Source organism: Amia ocellicauda, unplaced genomic scaffold (genome assembly GCF_036373705.1).
Source record: "Amia ocellicauda isolate fAmiCal2 unplaced genomic scaffold, fAmiCal2.hap1 HAP1_SCAFFOLD_29, whole genome shotgun sequence".
In the NCBI taxonomy this organism is placed as follows: domain Eukaryota; kingdom Metazoa; phylum Chordata; class Actinopteri; order Amiiformes; family Amiidae; genus Amia; species Amia ocellicauda.
In genome coordinates, this window is record NW_027102854.1 from 1417273 (window position 1) to 1441138 (window position 23866).

At 40.9% G+C, this 23866-nt stretch overlaps 2 non-coding genes and 4 pseudogenes across 2 annotated transcripts; 1 reads left to right on the forward strand and 5 right to left on the reverse strand.

The window, feature by feature from the left end:
* Window positions 1-410: 410 nt before the first annotated feature.
* LOC136728247 (U5 spliceosomal RNA) lies at window positions 411-525 on the forward strand. Its single transcript, XR_010808610.1, has one exon. It is a non-coding gene; the product is annotated as a U5 spliceosomal RNA (small nuclear RNA).
* A 21879-nt stretch (window positions 526-22404) lies between these two features.
* Window positions 22405-22523, reverse strand: LOC136728566 (uncharacterized; annotated as a pseudogene).
* A 221-nt stretch (window positions 22524-22744) lies between these two features.
* LOC136728008 (uncharacterized) lies at window positions 22745-22863 on the reverse strand (annotated as a pseudogene).
* A 209-nt stretch (window positions 22864-23072) lies between these two features.
* On the reverse strand, window positions 23073-23191 carry LOC136728260 (5S ribosomal RNA). The gene has a single exon (XR_010808622.1). It is a non-coding gene; the product is annotated as a 5S ribosomal RNA (ribosomal RNA).
* Window positions 23192-23407: 216 nt separating this feature from the next.
* On the reverse strand, window positions 23408-23526 carry LOC136728176 (uncharacterized; annotated as a pseudogene).
* A 215-nt stretch (window positions 23527-23741) lies between these two features.
* On the reverse strand, window positions 23742-23860 carry LOC136728066 (uncharacterized; annotated as a pseudogene).
* Between the last annotated feature and the right edge of the window lie 6 nt (window positions 23861-23866).

Here is a 23866-nt window from a genome sequence, read left to right on the forward strand (position 1 = left end):
GATGATGTCTGGATGGCAGCATATGTTGCTCCAAAATGTGTACATCTCTTCTGCAAAAATGGTGCCCTCACAGATGTGCGAATTACATGACAGACAGACAGACAGACAGACAGACACTCACACACACTGTCACACCCACACACACACTTTCACAGAGAGACATATACACACACACACACACACACTTTCACACAGAGACAGGCACACACACGTACAGACACACACACTAACTTTCACACAGAGACAGACACACACACACACACACACACACACACATACATACATACATATGGAAAAGAAACAATACTTTTATAAATCACAATAAGATGTAATAAAGTACAGAAAAACTAAATGTAAGAAAATGTGATCTTTAATACACACAAATATGTATGGCTGGTCGGATGCGTCTTGGACTCGGGTTCCTCTTCATTACGTATAACGCTTTTGCCTTTTGCTAAAGCTTTCTGTGGAGGGGATCGTGGGTGAGTTTGTACCATTCTTGGGGGGCTCTGCCTTGTTGGGGCGGAGCTGTGATCCAGGTGAACAGCAGATCGGGCATAGGTGGGCATGTGGGCAGAGGAGTAGGAAGGGCGGTCAAGCAAATAAGCTTGCTAAGGTACGCAGCAGCAGCAAGCAGCCCCCCCATCCAGCCAGCCAGCCAGTCTGGCTGGCAGTGACTGAGTGGTTGACAGACGGCAAGCAACGGAATGTACGTGCTCTGTGATGTCATAGCAGTCAGCTGAGAGAGGCTCGTGATGTCATCGCTGAGCTGGCTGGCTGGCTGGCTCTGTGTGTGTGTGTGTCTGTGTCTGTCTGTTTTTCTGTTTGTCAGTCTGTCTGTCTGTCTGTCTCTCTCTCTCTCTCTCTCTCTCTCTCTCTCTCTCTCTCCCTCTCAATTCAATTCATTTGTATTGTCAAAGCAATTGGACATACATACATACATACATACATATATGTAGCGTAAGGTACACTTATACATTTCAATTAAAAAAGTGAATTCATAGTATCACCTTATCACGAATCCTGGAGTCTTGTAGAACTCAATTTCTGTAATAATTGGACGCAGACACCAATTCCAAAGATATAAATTGTCAAATTTATTTAAAAACAAAGACTAAATGTAGCACTACACTAATTATACAAAAGGGAAAAACTAATTAAAATTCAACTCTAGATCAACAAATCAAAGACAAATCACTTCCGTGACCAAATCAAAGACCATGGGATCCCATAGGATAACACACAAATCGTTAAACAAAAAAGGTTATAAACACATTGACTACAATACCGGTTAGTAATTCTAGGAATCACTAAGAAACAGTTGAAAGTGCTAAATTGCAGTTTCAGAAGATGAAAAAAAACTGTAACTGATGGGATATGTAGTACTTTATACTCGAGTGGTCTATGCGATTACACCCTGTTGGTGTTATTAAGAACGCCAAGTACCAGAATGCAGAGCGGGACTGTTTTTTGTGCCGTGACTTGTCGGGGGAAAAAGGCGCAGAAAAAACGGACGAGAAGGTGAAGGTAGTATGGCGGTGATGCACGCGTTGGTGAAGTGGGAAAGCGGGGTCGACAAAGACTCTTACAGCGTGATTCCCACTGCTTGCTTTCGCAATTTTGATTTATTCAGCATTGCTGATGATGACGAAGAGACGACTCGAAACTTCAGAGCAGAGTGGAGAGACACGAACAAACCTCCAAAAGGTGGATGGCCTGTCCATGAAGCGCAGATCATTATGACTGGTAACAATGTTTATTTAAAAAAAAAACATTAAAGTCTTTACATGCTATTTGATATATACAATCACAGTATATTTGAAATGAATGTTTAAGTTATTAATGTGTTGTATTCTAACATACTCTTATAACATGGTAGGTGGTGGTGAGGGCGCTAAAAACTCGTCATATTTGACTGGCATTTGTAAGAACGATTTATTGTGTGTTGTGCTTTACAATAAAATCCCCCAAATCACAAAATAAATTAAACCAGATATAATTTAACTTCAGTTTTGATTCAGTGTTGGCTGTTCATCTTAATTTGTATGGTCAAAGCACAGTATTTTTATGACAAATAAATATAATCCCCAAATATCTGTGGACATAATGCAGGGTTTTATTTATTTTATTTTTATTTTAGGAAAAGAAGGCGAACTAAGAAGAAAACTTAATGACCTAACAAAAATGCCCTCTCCTAAAATGAAGAGAGTACCTAAACCAAACAAAAAACTTCAAATTTCAGATGATAGTGACCTTGATGAACCACAGTTACCGGTGAGATAATTACTGCAAATATTAAATAAATGTATTGCAGGATTGTTTTTTTTTAATCATATTCATATATATATATATTTTCATTTTAAACTCTTTTTCTCTCTGAATACAGCACAAAATAAGAAAGAAAACCGATGGAGCTTCAAGAATTAGATCCCGTCATATTCTACAGACATTTAAAGAGTCCAGTGAAGTTGTGCTACAGCAAAACGTTAAGCAGCTCGAAAAGGAAAACACAAGACTTAAAAATGAAAACCAATGTCTTCGAAACCGTATGGTTGATGGTAAGTTTTTTTATTTATAGCAAATAATTCCTTACCTTGATAAATGTTATTCTTCAGTAATTTAGATTCCAGAGTAATGTATTATAGTTGATCATACTGAAGTAATCTAGAACCACAATACAGACTCTTAATGTGCACTGTCTAATAGTTTAATAATACTGATTATTAAATAAAGTTTTTCAACATAACTTCATAATCCTACATTAATGACTATATGCATTACATTAGACCTGGTAATTCTTGTATTTTATCTCTTCTATTTTTTTCGTAGCTAATGTTAATGACCCACAAAAAGGTCAGTTTGCCAATAACATAGAGCAAGTCTCTCAAGTATAATTGCAGGCATTGATGGTTTTGTTTTCACTTTGTATTAAATATATTACTAGAAATGATTATCATTTAATACTAAGTTTTTTTTCTCCAGAGATTCCAGACCTTTTGGACAATCTGAAAAAAATTGTAACAAAAGCCACATTTATCAGCAATGAAGACAAAAGTGTGTCACCATCAAGTGGTTCTGACAGCCCCACAGCAAATTGTTCTGAATCTGACAAAGAATCACCAAAACAGGTATAACACTCTTGGTCTACAATATTACAAAGACAAGGTAAAAATATATATATTGAAAACAAATATTGGTTGTAAACAATCTAATGATGCTACATTATCAGTTATATTCATAGTTATAGTTGATAATAAGAATGTAATTGAATTATGGGTGTCACAGATTCACTGACTTTATTATGTGTGTAAATTAATAAACTTAGAATTGAGACATACTGTGGTCTTTAATAACACATTTCTGTAACAAAATCACAGCCTTACTGATAATGTATTCCACTTAACATAATATAAGAATAGTTTGGGGATAAACTTGTTTTTTATTTACCATTGTCTTTTAGGTGGAAATATTCCCAGGCACTGGAGTTTACATTGACAAACTGTCCTGGATCCTTGCAGAGAGGTGCAGCACGAATACGTCATATGCAAGAACCCTGACGGTTGCTGTCTTTGACTTTCCAACATTATTAAAGAGCAATCTTCGTGGTGGTGGCAGCAAGAGAGATCCAACTTCGGAGAAAAAGACACCTCTGGATCGCTTAAAGGTGGAAGCCATATATGGTATGTAAATGCTGTTGTACAAAATTTCTAACTCTCCTTTTTAACTGTATAGAACACAAAGGGTTAGCATTTGAAATGTTCCTTTGGCCTTTGTTTTAGTTTCAGAGACTAGAGTTAATTTATTAATAAATAATAATACCTTACATGTAGCAGCTGGAAAGATCCCAAAGTGCTCTACAGACTCACTTCACCCACCACCCTCTGGGGTGCAGCCATTTTGTACCAGCAGATTACTACACAGCAGTAAAGGTGGAGTCATAACAAATTTGTTAGACCTGATTGAGGGAAGCCTGACTTAGAATTCAGCCACGTCACTCTTTCAACAACACCTTGTAAATCACCTTGGATTAATGCTTCAGACATATTAATACATAATAATAATGAATAGTGCCATGGGATCCTTGACAATATAAACTTTCATGTCTCATTTAAATTTGACTTTTGAGCAAATACTTCACATTTCAGTCCAGTTGTGCCACATCAATGTAATGCTTAAGCAAGGTATTAATGGAGAAAAGACTGCCTTTGCATAGCTGCTTCGCCAAGTACAGATTTTACTATGAACTAGTGTAAGACAAGTTTAAGAGCATACACCAAAACGTTTAAATACACCCACACACAAAAATGTTGATTTACTGTGGCAATATGTAACTAATGAACCCTTCTCAAAGATATGTGGTATGTTTATTAAAAGATTTTTATATATCTATGTGCAAGTCATTAAATCTATGTGATACATGTTTTTTAGGGGCTACCTTGAAAAAATTGCCCAGTACCCCAAAGAGTGTAATTGGTGGTGCAATTAACAGCAAGATAAATGAACTACGACACAGAATGAAACCAGAGTGAAGATTTGAAGAACCAGATCTGTATTTTTTGTTTTGTTTTCAACAGGGTTGGGGTCAATTCCAATTCAATTTTTAATTCCCTTTTCAATTCAATTCCAATAAAGAATATTCTGTGAATGCAAAAAGTAATTGCAATTTTGAATTGATTTGTAGGAGGAATTGGAATTGAAAAACAGGAATTGACCCCAACCATGGTTTTCAGTGAGTGTTGTACAAATTGATAGGTCAGGGTTTCTGTAAAAACTTAATAGAGGCCAGCAGGCGTGCACGATCTGGGAAAAACTGCTCCACTACAACAGACCTCTTTCCCTTCGTTTTCTCTAAAAACCTCCTGATATCCTTCACTGCAGCTCTGACTCACCGAGGACGAGGAGGCGAGAGAGGAATCCGTGAAGCCGCCCTCACTGTCACTCCGAGCCGCGATGCTCCAGCGTGTAGCCGGACCTTTCCCCACCAAGCCGCTCGCTACCCCAGCTTCACTACTGTGCCACCACTTCTTTTACTGCCACTATTTACCAACACCGTCCGTGCTCCCTCCCAGCACCTTCTTAGTGCGTTTTTTCCACCCGGCGCCTCGGCTTGTACCGCCGAGCCTGGCCCTGCCTCCTCCTCGGCTACACCCTGTGTGTCTGTCCGCCCGTCTGCTGGCTGCTGAGGTTGTTCCTCGTCACTAACCAGCGCCCCGTGCACCGCCTCAACACCATCTCCCCCCGGCGTCTCGGTCGTCACTATCCCCCGCTGCCTCGACCCCGTCCCCCAGCTGTGCGTCATCGCCTCCGGGCAGCTCTTCCCCCGTCACGGCATCAGTGGTACCATCGGTCCGACCGGCGACTGTCTCCTCCGCCGGGGCTCGATCTCTGTCTGCCCGCTGCATCTGTGGCTGCGGGCCGGTGTCTCTATTCCTCCCCGCGTCGCCCCGCTCCTCCTCCCGCTCCCTGTCCTGCTCGGGACAGTTCCTCACGACATGCCCCTCGCTCCCACACCTGAAACACTTCATGGACTCCGAAGTAGCGAACACGACGTAGTCGGTATTGTCGATCTTAAATTTAAAAATGACATTAAGATCCTCATTGATGTTATTGAGGATCATATACAGCTGCCTTCGGAAGGACATGACGTGTTTCAGTTGCGGGGCTTTGCAGCCCAGCGGGACCCTCTTAATGCCGGACATCAGCTGCCCGAGCCGGTGCGGATGAACGGAGGGACGTTAGACAGCGTTACCTTCCGGGCAGGAGCAGCGAGCGGCAACACCGGGGTGAAAGTGTCGTCTAACACTGTGCCATTAGCCACTAGCTGATTGAGCAGATCAGTGGTTTTTAAGAAGATAACAATGGCAGCAGACTTGATATTTTCACACCCTGCTACCTCCCCAACCGCTAACACACACTGCTCTAGGGGGCAGAACTGCACCGGAGCGATCTTGACTCCATGGCGTCGGGTCAGTTTTTCAAAAGACGCATTCAGGGGGTCCGACCCCCCGACCCGGGAAGAACTACCGGTACTCCCCCCTCCCCTCCCCTGTTCCCCCACAATAAGAAAAGCACTGAAAACAGAAGACAAAATAAACAAACTGAAAAAAGTAAAGCAACAAAAAAACGCAGCCAAAGGACAGAGCTCTCAGCAGCACTCCCGCTCACTGCAGACCCCTCCCACACACTCCCAGCTGAGAGAGAGAGAGAGAGAGAGAGAGAGAGAGAGAGAGTTAGTGTCTGTCTGTCTCTCTCTCTCTCTCTCTGTAGATGCATCATAGGGAACATATGTAACAATCTCTCTTTTTGTTTACCAAAAATGAGAATGAACGTATTTCAAGTGGGTGTTGCCTTGGTTGGAAACGTTTTAAGATTATTTATGAAGTGTAAAGTGGATTTGTCTCAGTTCTCCGTAGTTTTCAATGTATGTGCCATTCAGTAGCGTTCATGTTACAGATGTGCCCTATGCAGTGGTAGGGTCAATAAAATGTCAGTAAAACTTTATTTTAGCAATTATGGAGGGGAAGAACTGCAAATAGCGGGTCCCCACTAATTATCTAACTTACCAACAACGTTTAAAATTAGGTCTTGCGAAGCTGCCAAATAATGCTGTATAATCGTATGTGTCTTCATACACCGGCTGCTATAGTCTGATAGCTTTGATTATATATATATATTTTCTCGTGAACCACAAATGCTATTTGCTTGATTTTTACAGAGTATGTTATAAATACCATTCTTATGAAGCCTGACAAATTGTATGCTGTAATTATGAATATTTTCAAATCATTTGTTTGTTTTTCCTAACATGTTACAAATGTTCCCTATGTGAAAGATGCATTATATCTTAATGACGTCTAAACAATTAAAGATATACAGATTATTATTTTTGGTAAAGTTATAATACATTGCTATTAACTATGTGTGTCAGTAAAAGTTTAAATTTCCTAAAGGATTTTTATTGATCTTGCAAAATAAGTGTTTAGGGAACATTTGTAACATAGAGGTGGGTTAGCCACCGGCTAAGGGCAGCGGCTCCGGCTCCAGCACCGTCACCATGTCGCTGGAAAAGCGCTAAGTGAGCTCACAGTGAGCTCAGTGTAATGTCTGCTCTGGTGAGCTCACAGTGTGACCTAGTCGTGAGTTCACGTCTTCACTGGGTAGTCCTTGACAACTTAATTGACTCAAATCTTGGGCTTAATTGGTCAAAATGACCATTGGTTGAAGGTACTCAGGGACTGATGTGTAGAGAGACTTATTAAACCTGCAGGATTGTGGTTTTCCCAGATCAGAATTAACCAGATCACCACAAAGGAACATGGTAGGTGCTATTGCAACACAGATTACATAAATACATTGAAATCCAAGTTTGCAGTGGTCCTTGGGCCATTGTGTGGTGATCCAGATCACTTCAGCAGGAATTTTGCAGTGGTCTGGACTACAACTCTCTCTCTCTCTCTCTCTCTCTCTCTCTCTCTCTCTCTCAATTCAGTGCATTTGAATTGTCAAAGCAATTGGACATGCATACATACATACATACATATACACTCACCTAAAGGATTATTAGGAACACCTGTTCAATTTCTCATTAATGCAATTATCTAACCAACCAATCACATGGCAGTTGCTTCAATGCATTTAGGGGTGTGGTCCTGGTCAAGACAATCTCCTGAACTCCAAACTGAATGTCTGAATGGGAATGAAAGGTGATTTAAGCAATTTTGAGCGTGGCATGGTTGTTGGTGCCAGACGGGCCGGTCTGAGTATTTCACAATCTGCTCAATTACTGGGATTTTCACGCACAACCATTTCTAGGGTTTACAAAGAATGGTGTGAAAAGGGAAAAACATCCAGTATGCGGCAGTCCTGTGGGCGAAAATGCCTTGTTGATGCTAGAGCTCAGAGGAGAATGGGCCGACTCGATTCAAGCTGATAGAAGAGCAACTTTGACTGAAATAACCACTCGCTACAACCGAGGTATGCAGCAAGGCATTTGTGATGCCACAACACGTACAACCTTGAGGCGGATGGGCTACAACAGCAGAAGACCCCACTGGGTACCACTCATCTCCACTACAAATAGGAAAAAGAGGCTGCAATTTGCACAAGCTCACCAAAATTGGACAGTTGAAGACTGGAAAAATGTTGCCTGGTCTGATGAGTCTCGATTTCAGAGTCAGAATTTGGCGTAAACAGAATGAGAACATGGATCCATCATGCCTTGTTACCACTGTGCAGGCTGGTGGTGGTGGTGTAATGGTGTGGGGGATGTTTTCTTGGCACACTTTAGGCCCCTTAGTGCCAATTGGGCATCGTTTAAATGCCACGGCCCGTTGTTTCTGACCATGTCCATCCCTTTATGACCACCATGTACCCATCCTCTGATGGCTACTTCCAGCAGGATAATGCACCATGTCACAAAGGTCGAATCATTTCAAATTGGTTTCTTGAACATGACAATGAGTTCACTGTACTAAACTGGCCCCCACAGTCACCAGATCTCAACCCAATAGAGCATCTTTGGGATGTGGTGTGTAACATTATGTTGGGTGTATTTGGATAAGAGTATTTGGGCTCTGAGCTGAAGCACGGATCTAAAGAAGACCTCTCCCCCCCAAAGTTATCAGATTTCCTTAGCTCATCAGCTTGGAACTGGTTTGCATCAAAGTGACAGTTTTGGGGAGGATGGCACCGAGAAGAGGCCAAATAGTTTGTTATTCTGCTATGAGATGTCTGGAGAAAGGGGCCTGTGGGTGATAAAAACTCTTTGAAGTGGATGAGAGCCGAAATCCCGACATAGAGCTACGAACCCAGGCCAACCGGCATTTCCAAAAGATGGCATGGATTGACATCAGTCATAAATCCAAAGTCACAAAAGATTAAGTCTGTTTTAGTTACTTGTGATAAATTGTTGATATCCTAAGCGTTGGCATTAGAGTCATTAGGTGATTAATCGAGTACTGTTCTGTTGGGTTGTTACTGAATAGCCAAAACAATGATTACCCAAATGTCCCCATGTGAAGCATTGATTGTTAAGGTACCAGGAACAGAGATTCCTGAATTCCTTGGACGCCTAGGCAGTTTGGACTTTGAAGTAGAGTCGCGTCGAACTCAGTTGGCAAACGACACTACGACGCAACTCGAAAAAGAGTCGATAGAGGTGATGAAAGTTATGGCTAGCTTAGCACTTGCGAGCTCAAGGGTAGTGAACTGGATCATAAGCAAGTTTGAAAAACTGAAAAAGCTAGGAGAAAAGTATGCTAAAGCGAAAGAAGAAAGAGCCAAACGGCATGGAATGGTTTTAGAATTTGAAGGAAAGCTAGATACTTGTGGAAAACAAGTCATTGTGTTGAATGCTGAAAAAGAGGACTTAATTGAACAGAGAGAGCAATTAGGAAATGATTTAAGACAATGTCAAGTTGAATTGGAAACAACTCTGATCCAAGTAAAAGGTCTGCAAAATGACAGATGTAAAGCGGTTGAAAATGAAAGGATAGTTTTGAAGGACCGGGATGTTTTGGAAATGCGTCTTTGCAAAACAGTCAGGGAGAAAGATTTGGGCACTGTAAAAATGGAGATACTCGAAGGCGAGGTCATACATTTAAAAAGGGACAGTGAAGAAATGAGGAGAGTAAATCAGGTGCTTAGGGGAGAACTCAAATCAACTGAAGTTGAAAATGAGCGTCTCAAGCAACAAATAGGGGCCCTGAAAGCTGCCTCTTGGTGGGCTGCAAAGCTGACACCTGACAGCATAAAGGAACAGCCGGAACCGGCCAATGCACGGAGTCGCACACCGTCTCCACATTTAGGCCCCGGGTTGCCTCGTCCTGATCGTACCCCTCCCTGTAGTCTTTCTCCACCCAGGGTAAGAAGCTCGTCGCACAGACGAACTTCCTCTCCCGAGAGTCCAGACCGAAAGGTTAACATGCGCCAGTTGAGAGAACTGGCTAAAGATTGTGAAACCTTTAACCCAGCAGACAAGGAAGGAAATGTGGAAGCGTATATTAAGGACATTAAGTATGCTTTGAGTTTCTATCCTGAGGCTACGGAGAAGGAAAAGGTTCTCCTAATCCGCAAAACTACCTCTCGCCAAGTCCATTCTTGGATGGAGAGGCAAGGGTCCATGGTCTGCGATAGGTTTCAACGCTTGTGCAGAGCATTAGTTAGGGACTATTCCAGGTTCATTGATCCAGTGGCAGCAGTGACTGCCGCACAGCAGATCAAACAGGGTAAGCATGAGTCCCCCCGTGATTACTATGAAAAGCTTAGGAAAACCTATTTTGCGGGTCAAGATCGACCCGGGGCCGAGGAAGAGGTGAGCTTTAAAGGGTTGTTTGTTGCTAATTTGTTCCCAGCGATTAAGGAAATGATCATATTACATGCAGACGCAATGTATATGAACATAGCTGAAATTCGAAAAAATGGCACAGAAAGCTTGTGAAAGCAAGTACAATAGCACTTCTGATCGTAAAGATTCAAGCACCCAAGTACTGGCAAGGCGCTCTGAGAGCCCTATTTCTCCACTGGAGTTAGAGGGGACAGAGATTCAAAGAAGGAAAGAACCTCCCAAGGATGGAATCCAAGACACCCAGGCTTACAATAAAAAAAAGAAATCTGCTCCTAGCCTAGGTGGGTTAACTCAGTCTCTGAGCAATGTTGCAGTTTCTGAGCTACTGCTACGCTTAGCTCTGCTCCCTTTGCCCCCTCTTCCCAAACTGGAAGTTAGTAGCCAGGGTAAAGGGCCGGACTCGCCACCTAAGGAATGACTAGCTCTGGAACCACCCCCTGTCCCCGCCTCTGTGTTTTTGATTGGATGTGAGGAACAGCAGGGGGGTTTCTCTGACACATCAGCCCACTGGGACCTCCCAGTGGGGGAAGTTGCCTGCAGGCAAGCTGAACCTTTGGTGATGTTACTGGGTGATCTGACACAGAGAGGCAGAGCCAAGCAAGTTTACATAGAAGTGACCATTGAGAATGTGTGGGAGTGAGGAGCCTTGTTGGACACTGGGGCTGAAATTTGTTTAATGTCTGCCACCACAATGGGCAACCTGAAACAAATTATGGAAACCTCAGACCAACGACTGAAAGTGGAAGCTTGTAGTGTGAACATTACAAGTTACACAGAGACTAAGGCACAGCTCACTCAAAAGGCATTGTTAGAGTTCACCTTTGGGAAGATTAAGTTGGTTCATCCAGTTTATATTTCCAAATTTGAGATGAGTTGAGTTGAGTTGAAGTTGATCATTGGTCAGGATCTATTGAACAGGTTGTGGGCTCAAGTTGAATCACCAAAGCCGGTGGAATTGAATGACAGATATGATACAGCCACCAAGGTACAACTTCCCAATGAGACCATTTTTTGTGCATGTCCCTAAAGGGGGCACCGGCTTACCATGTAAGCCAACCATTCGAACCCAGGTCCCTACCAACTATTATAAACATAGTGAAGGTCAGGTGCCTGAATAACACCTGAATTCCCAGTCACCTCCCTCTGTTAATCAACTTCCACCTATTGGTTACCGTCAGTAACCATACTCAATACTGAGTAATACCAATTGTTTTTTTGTTTTAATGTACTAGTGTTATAATATGTAACCTGTATATGTGCTAGTATAGGATTGTCAATTTGATTGGAATACATTCTGCTTAAATAATGAACTATTAGTTTGTTTTCTTTGATTTCTCGGGGTCATGAATGGTGAAGTCCACTGTTGAATTCTGTTACATAACTTTGAGATAAATGCTTAACGTCTTATTTTGTCTTGAAGGGGATAATGTCCTAGTCGACCTCAGTCCCATTCAAGAAAGGGGGTATGTAGCGTTATGTTGGGTGTATTTGGATAAGAGTATTTGGGCTCTGAGCTGAAGCACGGATCTAAAGAAGACCTCTCCCCCCCAAAGTTATCAGATTTCCTTAGCTCATCAGCTTGGAACTGGTTTGCATCAAAGTGACAGTTTTGGGGAGGATGGCACCGAGAAGAGGCCAAATAGTTTGTTATTCTGCTATGAGATGTCTGGAGAAAGGGGCCTGTAGGTGATAAAAACTCTTTGAAGTGGATGAGAGCCGAAATCCCGACATAGAGCTACGAACCCAGGCCAACCGGCATTTCCAAAAGATGGCATGGATTGACATCAGTCATAAATCAAGCCCCCCTCCAATAGGACACTGGGGGCTGAAACCGAAATCCAATCTCAAGAACTCAGGAACCAATCACCTATTGATCTGACAGACTATAAAGGACAAACACGGCCTTTCTTTCTCTCTCTCTCTCACCTGAACCAGTAACTCGCTGCCACAGCTCAACCTGTAGCTCTGTTGCCCGAACCGGAACCAGAAACCAACCAAGTCTTTGCCGGCAACAGAAGAGTTAAACTGGGAGAAGGAGATTGAGCCGTACAAAGAATTCTTTTAAAGGACTTTATTAAATAAAGAACTTTACAGACTGCGCTGCCCGCCTGTGCCCACCTGATCAGTGGAGTTTTACAGCTGGACAAATGACTAAGTCGACTGAATACGAAAGTGTCAGTCATTTAAATAGCTATTTGAGTTTTAAGAAACTTGACCCTTGGAACAAACAGGGCCCTGCTTTCCTCAAAGACTTTGTCTTCAAGTAACTACGGTGGAAACCTGCTTACAAAGAAGATTTTGTGCACAACCTTGGAGCCTTCAAACCAGTGGAAAATCTGTTTGGAAACGACTCTACTTTCGCGAAACCCCAACTTCCAGGTGCATCGACTGAGTGGAAGTTCTTGGACAAAGCCGAACCGGACTGCCTTTGTTCCAAACCACACGGACCTCGTGCCGTGTGCTGTTATCTGAGCCCGAAGGCAGAGAGGCCTCTCTGCGACGAAGTTCAGATAAGTTTAACAGTTTGGAGTTCATGATTCATGACATTTGAGAAATCAATTAGAAATGTTAATCTGTGATTCATAACTCTAGAATGTGTAATATCATTTAGTTTTCTTAAATATAAATGTGTGTTGCATTAAACTGTTTTGTTGATAATTTTAGAAATAAAATCTGTCAACGCCGAGAAATATCTTCTCATTCCTGTTTAACTGTTTAGTCTGAAATTGACACAAGTTAATAGACACCAGATTATAGGTGGCCCTGCCTATCCTTAATCATTGAATAATAATCAGTTAAGGGAAATTGTGGTAACAAGTAATGATAGGATCTTTCTCTCCACCTAAACGTTAATGAGACTGATATATATATAACGAGAAGTTACCTGACATAAATACTAACCTGCGTAGTTATTTAATGTCTGACTAATAATACTAACAAGAGACTCACCTTCATCTTACTAACTGGTATTGTAGTCAATGTGTTTATAACCTCTTTTGTTTAAGATTTGTGTTATCATATGCGATCCCATGGTCTTTGATTTGGTCACGGAAGTGATTTGTCTTTGATTTGTTGATCTAGAGTTGAATTTTAATTAGTTTTTCCCTTTTGTATAATTAGTGTAGTGCTACATTTAGTCTTTGTTTTGAATAAATTTGACAATTTATATCTTTGGAATTGGTGTCTGCGTCCAATTATTACAGAAATTGAGTTCTACAAGATTCCAGGATTCGTGATAAGGTGATACTATAAATTCACTTCTTTAATTGAAATTTATAAGTGTACCTTACGCTACAGGTGGAACGGGAGCTTCGTGCCCTGGATGTGCATCCCACAAATCTCCATCAACTGCAAGATGCTATCCTATCAATATGGGCCAACATTTCTAAAGAATGCTTTCAGCACCTTGTTGAATCAATGCCACGTAGAATTAAGGCAGTTCTGAAGGCGAAAGGGGGTCAAACACAGTATTAGTATGGTGTTCCTAATAATCCTTTAGGTGAGTGTATATGGAAAAGGAACAATATGTGTACATCTCTGCATATGGTGCCCTAACAGATGTGCAAGTTACATGACAGACAGACACTCACACACACTTTCAAAGACAGACAGACAGACAGACACTCACACACACTTTCACACACTCACTTTCACAGACAGACAGACACAGACACAGACACACTCACTTTCACACAGAGACAGGCACATTTTCACACAGAGACAGACACACAAACACACACAAACAGACACAGACACACATACTTTGACAGACAGACAGACAGACACACACACGCATATTATGGGTCTTTGTTGGGTAGTGAAATGGGTAGCATCAGTCGCAGTGTGGGTAATGTCAGGGAGCCAATCATAGTCCCCGTTATTTGCATATCGTGGCGCAAAGCATTCTGGGAAAAGCAACTAAACACGTTTAGTCATGTATTTGTCCATAGTTTACACATGAGATGAAAGAGACAGTATGACGTATTGAGCACCTGGGATTCCTCATGTGTATGTGAGGGGCAGAGGAACCGGATCCCAAGTGTGCGTCCCAGGTGCTATAGGTTTCAAAGCATGCAGGGGAATAGGCACCCCACCCTGACACCTATAGAAGACTGGATAGGGAGATATAAATAGCAATGGGGAGACTCTTTTACTTGGTGTGGCTCTATCCATATAGTGGGGCCAGCAGCCACTTAGCAGGTGTAGCAATAGAAGCTCAGCCTGGGGAGACTGGATTTAGCATTTCCTCTCCATTTTGATAACTATCCATAATCATTTCTGCAAAATACTTCTATGATACCTATGTATGTTTTTTACTTGTACTATATTATACTATCAAGTATCAGTGTACACATACAATGTGACCTGTTACATTAATACAGAGGCCACGGAAGGCCAGATCACTAATAGCCACTGTCCCCTGATATTACACTTTTTTACAATCACTTTGGCACTCATTTCAGAACCTTGATGTCATTTTTCAAAACTCTAGACACTAAACTCACACCCGATGATCAAAATGCACATTTTTCAAAACTCTAACACTTTTTTACAATTGCTTGGATACAATACACATCAACCTCAGATCATTTGTTCATTGAACTAAAATGACACAACTTAACATCAAAGTATTACCATTTCAAAATGCAATTCACACATTACATCTGAGATCACTGTCTATTCATTTCATTACAAAGATCTAACTATCAATTGATACAGCTGCTCAAAATGATAAGTGACTGTTGCATTACTCTTAATGCATAGTTTTATGGAAACTGACAAACAGTATTCCATGTTTCGATCATGAAAGTTTCAGGATAATGAGATCCATTGACACCAATAACCGAGGAGCATGGTTTCTTAGGGTTACCATAGACTTGACTGTGTCTTCTTGTTTGTGAAGGAACAGGACTGTGTTTTCCTGTCTGGGTTCCCGCAGGCTTAAGTGGGTTTGACCTACTATTAGAAAAAAAAAAAAAAAGGAGCGCTAATTAATTGTTCAATATCTGATACGCCGGTGATAATATAAAATAACGTGTTTATAGTTTATAGAAGTTTATAGTGTTTATGGTAAATGAAGAAAAGTCATTAAGTTATATACAAGTTCTATAAATGCAAACATTGAAAAGCATGTTTGTTGTTATTCCTATATAGGATTTAGTATTATTTGTGTTTTCTTGTTTTTTGCTATGTTTTCTCCCCTGTCGTTTATTGTTATTTTGCGGGCTTGCACGCCTTGGTTGTTGTGTACAAAACGATACATAGAAAATGGGAAAACGTGTTACTGTGTGGGAACAGCTCTAGTAAGACGGGCGACCCGCCACTTAAAGGTACACATGTAAGGTACATGTATGATAACTATGGAGTGAAGCGGTGCGTTTGACTGGACAATAGGTGACAGAAAATTAAGGTTTCCAGAAGATGGGACTTTTGATTCAGATAGACTTGAGCACCTAAAAACGGTTTTGCAAAATAGGAATACAAAGCATTAAGAAATGAGAAACCAAAGCTAGCTATCTTAAAACATTTGTTAGAGAAAAGAAAGAAAAGACAACAGGCATAATTCAATCTGAATGCCCCGAAGACAAATTAAAAATATATATATATGTTTTTCAGTATAAATGACAGTCCTCAAGATACTGAAGGAAAATTACTAGATAAGTAATAAATAAGGGTAGTTTGAGACACTGCAGGTCAATATAACATGCCAACCAAAACCATGGTATCTGAATTTACTATGGATATAAATTAATATGTGTCTCTTTGTATGTTTGTACGTTTTCAGTTTGCGCAAGGTAAATGTCCATATTTTGACTTTTTCATGTACTGTATAGTCCAGAATATGACTAAGAGAGTCATAAGTCACAAATAGTTACAGAATGATAGCTAAAAAACGCCAGTTAAATATGTTGTAATAACAGACCTACAAGAAAGTCAGCATTTAACTGTACATAGAATGCTATTGCAAACAGAAATAATAATACAAAATTAAGTTATTTAAATAGGTCTTACGAATACAGAAGTTAAAAGTAACATGTTAGAAATGGAATTAGAGCCAAATTTAGAAATAGGAATCCGAGGCAACCACAAACATTCGGTGAAGGTTTCTTACATATTGATAAATAGATAACCAGATACTCCAGGAAATTAACGATGTGCTCATTTGGAAGCTATGAGTTCCACAATGAAGAGTTTTTAAATCCCTAGTAATAGATCCCTAAATACAATGTGTAGGTAAGAAATTAACTATTGATCAGTTCAATCTGGATTCGGGAACAGTTCTTCTGAACCTGTACTGGTGTAGATTGGACTTCAATAGGAGGAAGTGACACAATAAAGACATGAGCCACGCAGGAGGACAGTCTTAGTGCCCACGCAGGTTCTTAGTTGGGGAAATCATTGACTGGACACATTTTTTGAAAATGTGCTTTCCTGAAGTACCTGGACATCATTATTCAGATCAATGAAAAGGCTTATTTTCCAAAGATTAAATACATTCATTAACTACAATAATGTAGTGAAATGTATATAAATAGTAATAATACAAATCGATCAAATATAACTTGCATTTTCTTGTAAGAAATTACGAATAGGAGAAAGAACAGCTGTTGGGATGCAGTGCGATGTTATCCAAAATTGAAAGCGGTTGAGAAAGGAGAGTTTGTTCTGTGTGAGACAAATGTACTGCCACGAGAGACTCTGATGGTGATTGACTGGAATATGAGGGAAAATAATGAAGTTACTACAGGTATAACTAAAGGTGTAACATAACTAATTTAATGAAACATAGTCATGGCAAGTTATAAAACTGTTTGGAAATAGTCCTTTCACAAACAGAAATACCCTATCAATTAGGAAGAGGGGGGCAGGGGGCAAGGGCCGTATGTGCTCCTCTGCTCCCCCTGTTCGCCTGAGCAGACAAGCAGCCTGAGATGAGAGAGAGAGAGAGAGAGAGAGAGAGAGAGAGAGAGAGAGAGAAGTCAGAGACAAGGCAGAGACTGTAAGTACGTGTAAGGGTTCATAACTTATTACAAACAGAGCAAGAGTGTAATGAATGGTAATTTACACTGCTTGTATTAATAATGATAATAATATTGATGTTGATACAGACGAATACGTCACATACTAGATGACAACCGCATAAAACTAATAATAATGAAAATAGGAATAATAGGAGTATGGAAATAATTTCAAATTATGGTTTATTGGTAAAAAATGAATTGAGAAACAAAGATTAATAACTGCCATCATTTACCCAACTACTATTAACTATGGTGTTGAAGGAGCTGCTGTAATAGTTATTGTAATGGTCTCAGGTATTTAAGTTAGATAAAAGGACAAAGATAAGCACATTGTTTTGAAACTTTGACAACTCCACACAAAAAGAGTATCTACACTAGGAAGTAAAGCTGATTCAATAAACACAGGAGATATGATGCTGCTGACGACAGCTGAGTGCTGTACTGAAATAATTTGATAAATGAGATAAATTGGAATCAAGATTATTATTATTTTGAATTGTCCCTTTACTAGAAACCTTATAGATTGTGCGAATGTCAACTAATGTGATAGAGATGCCTTTTATAAGGACGATCTCTGATGTTGTGTGAACCACACATTGTGTCTTCAGACTGATTTATTCCACATGGCAGATATGCATATTATGAATCGTGTCCTGAAGGAACCGATGTCTGACCCATATGGAGAAGATGCTGGTGTTCTTGTTGAGACACAGTAGGCCAAGGGCGCGGCTTTAAAGACAGCCTCACAGCAACTTGAACAGACCAATGCTGAGGTCCACTACGCTGAAGTGATGCTTGACTCAGTGGAGAAATAAGTTAAAATACTATAATTAAAGGTTTTCCAGATTATAGGAATCTACAATATATTGTGAAACTGCTCAGATGACGTCCGCAGTAGCACATATTCTTCTATTGATAGTTTAATTTATAATGTACTATTAGTGGAGATGTCACATTATTCAAATGAATAGAATGACAGCCATGAAGTCAGAATCAGTCCATTGCCCTTCACTTAAGATTTGTACAATGTATAATGTTTATAAATCAAAACGCAACAAATATATGTACAATACAGTTTACAAACTGAATTTGTAAAAAAGAATGTTTTGCTGACTTTTGTATTCTCTTTGAAGCAACAAAATGTATGTGTTATGTATGTCGTAACTAGGGTTTGACTTTTATGACCTGGGGCTGGATGAAATTTAATTTGAGATGCACTGTAAAAGCTCCAGGAAATTGCAACTGGCCACTGCACCTTCCATAAGAGAGCTCAAACATTTGCTAATGCATTGGTTGCCTCACAGGCACTCTTTCCCTGGTTTGCCCATGTGGCGCATGGTGTTGGCCACACGGGCAAAGGGGGGATGTGTGCATCAGTCTTTTAAATTGGTTTGCCCCAGGTTTTATAGTAACAGCTTAGCAATATTGTAGAACTTGCCACATTTGTCAAGCTCATAATCCTGCAATATGCAAATAGATTGTGTTCAAGAGCTTAAATGTTGTGGATATGAATATATACTTGTAATAATATATAGGTGTTCTAAATGGGTTGAAGCCTATCCCGTAGGAAGGCTGAAGTAGTAAAAGTAGCAAAAATACAGTTAAGGGATGTTATATGTAGATTTCGCATTCCAGGGAAATTTCCAGTGATAGGAACACTCACTTCACTGGGACAATAGTGCAGGAACTATGCAAAGCCCTGCGAGGTAAACAACATTTTCACTGCCCCATCAGGCTCAGTCAGCTGGAGCAGTGGAGAAACAAAATGGGATATTAAAGAATAAGCTGTCTAATATATGCAAACAAACAGGACTCAAACGTCCAGATCCCCTTCCTATAGTCCTAATGACAATGAAATCGTCAGCAAATTGAGAAAAACAGGTCTTTCTCCGTGTGAGATTATTATGGGATGACTTATGAGACTCTCCATCACTCCTCCATTGTCTGTAAGGGAAATGGACATCCACTTGATGGATGATGCTATGTTGTCTTTTTGTATGGGACTAACACGTGCTTTCGAAGCTGTCCATTCACAGATGAAAGCCGCCCAGACTGAACCATCCCAGCAGGTTTACCACCCCTTCCAGCAAGATGACTGTGTATATCAAAGCACACAAGAGAAAGTCCTCCCAACAGCCCAGGTGGACAGGGCCCTACCAGGTGCTCCTGACCACCCACACAGCTGTGAAGTGCCTAGGAACGACGACATGGATCCACTCCTCACACTGCAAACTTGCCAATCGAGGCGATCAGCACAACCCTGGTGGAGAACAGAGGGATAAAGGAATTGTTCTTCCACATCAGATTTGACATTACTGCATGTATGCAGGCCCTTGTAATTGCTTTTCCAATACTGCCAACTGGTTATTGATGATTGATTTCACATTGTGGTACGAGTATCGAGTGAAATGCGTGCTATCCACCTCAACAACACAGCGATAACATGGAGCCGGCAGGTGATCCAGGTCACAATAGAGGTCAAGCAGTGGGAGGAGGAAGACGTGGTGGTCAAAGGTGTAGCGTAAGGTACACTTATAAAATTCAATTAAAGAAGTGAATTTATAGTATCACCTTATCACGAATCCTGGAATCTTGTAGAACTCATTTTCTGTAATAATTGGATGCAGACACCAATTCCAAAGATATAAATTGTCAAATTTATTCAAAAACAAAGACTAAATGTAGCACTACACTAATTATACAAAAGGGAAAAACTAATTAAAATTCAACTCTAGATCAACAAATCAAAGACAAATCACTTCCGTGACCAAATCAAAGACCATGGGATCGCATATGATAACACACAAATCATTAAACAAAAAAGGTTATAAACACATTGACTACAATACCGGTTAGTAAGACGAAGGTGAGTCTCTCGTTAGTATTATTAGTCAGACATTAAATAACTACGCAGGTTAGTATTTATGTCAGGTAACTTCTCGTTATATATATATCAGTCTCATTTACGTTTAGGTGCCGAGAAAGATCCTATTTGTTACCACAATTTCCCTTAACTGATTATTATTCAATGATTAAGGATAGGCAGGGCCACCAATAATCTAATGTCTAATAACTTGTGTCAATTTCAGACTAAACAGTTAAACAGGAATGAGAAGATATTTCTCGGCGTTGACAGATTTTATTTCTAAAATTATCAACAAAACAGTTTAATGCAACTCACATTTATATTTAAGAAAACTAAATGATATTACACATTCTAGAGTTATGAATCACAGATTAACATTTCTAATTGATTTCTCAAATGTCATGAATCACAAACTCCAAACTGTTAAACTTATGTGAACTTCGTCGCAGAGAGGCCTCTCTGGCTTCGGGCTCAGATAACAGCACACGGCACGAGGTCCGTGTGGTTTGGAACAAAGGCAGTCCGGTTCGGCTTTGTCCAAGAACTTCCACTCAGTCGATGCACCTGGAAGTTGGGGTTTCGCGAATGTAGAGTCTTTTCCAAACAGATTTTCCATTGGTTTGAAGGCTCCAAGGTTGTGCACAAAATCTTCTTTGTAAGCATGGTTCCACCGTAGTTACTTGAAGACGAAGTCTTTGAGGAAAGCAGGGCCCTGTTTGTTCCAAGGGTCAAGTTTCTTAAGACTCAAATAGCTATTTAAGTGACTGACACTTTCGTATTCAGTCGACTTAGTCAATTGTCCAGCTGTAAAACTCCACTGATCAGGTGGGTCTGTGAAGTTATTTATTTAATAAAGTCCTTTAAAATAATTATTCGCTCAATCTCCTTCTCCCAGTTTAACTCTTCTGTTGCCGGCAAAGACTTGGTTGGTTTCTGATTCCGGTTCTGGCAACAGAGCTACAGGTTGAGCTGTGGCAGCGAGTTTCTGGTTCAGGTGAGAGAGAGAGAGAGAGAAAGACTGTCCGCTGTTCCTTATAGTCTGTCAGATCAGTAGGTGATTGGTCCCTGAGTTCTTGAGATTGGATTTCGGTTTCAGCCCCCAGTGTCCTATTGGAGGGAGGCTTTATTTATGACTGATGTCAATCCATGCCATCTTTTGGAAATGCCGGTTGGCCTGGGTTCGTAGCTCTATGTCGGGATTTCGGCTCTCATCCACTTCAAAGAGTTTTTATCACCTACAGGCCCCTTTCTCCAGACATCTCATAGCAGAATTCCAAACTATTTGGCCTCTTCTCGGTGCCATCCTCCCCAAAACTGTCACTTTGATGCAAACCAGTTCCAAGCTGATGAGCTAAGGAAATCTGATAACTTTGGGGGGGGAGAGGTCTTCTTTAGATCAGTGCTTCAGCTCAGAGCCCAAATGCTCTTATCCAAATACACCCAACATAACGCTACATATGTATGTATGTATGTATATATGTGTAGAAGGAAAATTAGAAATTATTTTCTTACACCTGTTTTTCTCTCTTGTATACTTAAGAAAGATACGGTCAAGCTAGAAGGTCAGCCCAGACGATAGTTTGATTTCTGTTTGTTATTTACGATGAGAACCTTGGAGACATTGTCAAACGGTATGACCTACGTGCCTGTTCCCTAAAACCATGTGTTGACCTATGAACTCTGTTCTATAATGATATATGTTCTGCTTAGTTAGCCTTTAAGATAACATTGTAATGACTTTCTAGCATGTATGGATGTATGTATGTATGTATATATATATATATATATATATATATATATATATATATATATATATATATATATATATATATATATATATATATGTATGTATGTATGTCCAATTGCTTTGACAATACAAATGAATTGAATTGAGAGGAAGAGAGAGAGAGAGAGAGAGAGAAAGAGAGAGAGAGAGAGACAGACAGACAGACAGACAGACAGACAGCTCAGTGATGACATCACGAGCCTCTCTCAGCTGACTGCTATGACATCACAGAGCACGTACATTCCATTGCTTGTCGTCTGTCAACCACTCAGTCACTGCTAGCCAGACTGTCCCTAAGACAAAGTGTACAATACTTCAATTATATCTCCTCCAGACAGATAAAGAGTATTAAGAGCTACGATGAAGTTACCCAGGAGACGTAAAAAGCTTGCATCACCTGGTATTTCCTGGAGGTCACCCATCCAAGTACTAACCAGGCCCTGGCCCGTTTAGTTTCCAAGGTCTGACGAGATCGGGCACGTTCAGGACGGTGTGGCCGCAAGCCGAGATGCCTGGCTGCATGATGTCTCTTAAAGGCTGGCGGGTATTGACGGAATTTCCAGCAAAAAATAAAAAATAAAAAAATAAAAAAATGGAGGGAAAAATAACAGTGCAGGAAAGGGTGTTGAAAGTAGCCGGGAACGTGTACAATTCTTCAATTATATCTCCTCCAGACAGAAAGAGAGTATTAAGAGCTACGATGAAGTTACCCAGGAGACGTAAAAAGCTTGCAGCACCTGGTATTTCTAGGAGATCTCCCATCCAAGTACTGACCAGGCCATGCCCCGTTTAGCTTCCGAGATCTGACGAGACGGGGTGGGTCCAGGACGGTGTAGCCGCAAGCCGAGAGGCCTGGCTGCATGATGTCTCTTAAAGGCTGACGGGTGTTGACGGAACTTCCAGCAAATAAAAAAAGAAAAATGGAGGGAAAAATATCAGTTCAGCAAAGGGTGTTGAAAGTAGCCGGGTACGTGTACATTTCTTCAATTATATCTCCTCCAGACAGAAAGAGAGTATTAAGATCTACGATGATGTTACCCAGGAGACGTATAAAGCTTGCAGTACCTGGTATTTCCAGGAGGTCACCCATCCAAGTACTGACCAGGCCCTGCCCTGTTTAGCTTCCGAGATCTGATGAGATCGGTCGTGTTCAGGACGGCATGGCCGCAAGCCGAGAGGCCTGGCAGCATGATGTCTCTTAAAGGCGGGCGGGTTTTGACGGACCTTCCAGCAAAAAAAAAAAGAAAAAAGAAAAATGGAGGGAAAAATATCAGTGCAGCAAAGGGTGTTGAAAGTTGCCGGGTACGTGTACATTTCTTCAATTGTATCTTCTCCTGACAGAAAGAGAGTATTAAGAGCTACGATGAAGTTACCCAGGAGACGTAAAAAGCTTGCAGTACCTAGTTTTTCCAGGAGGTCACCAATCCAAATACAGACCAGGTCCTGCCATGTTTTGCTTCCTAGATCTGACAAGATCGGGCGCGTTCAGGACGGTGTGGCCGCAAGCCAAAAAGCCTGGCTGCATGATGTCTCTTAAAGGCTGGAGGGTATTGACGGAACTTCCGGCAAAAAAAAAAGAAAAAAGAAAAATGGAGGGAAAAATATCAGTGCAGCAAAGGGTGTTGAAAGTAGCCGGGTACGGGTACAATTCTTCAATTATATCTCCTCCAGACTGAAAGAGAGTATTACGAGCTACGATGAAGTTACCCAAGAGACGTATAAAGCTTGCAGCACCTGGTATTTCCAGGAGGTCACCCATCCAAGTACTGACCAGGACCTGCCCCGTTCAGCTTACGCGATCTGACGAGATCAAGCGCGTTCAGGACGGTGTGGACACAAGCCGAGAG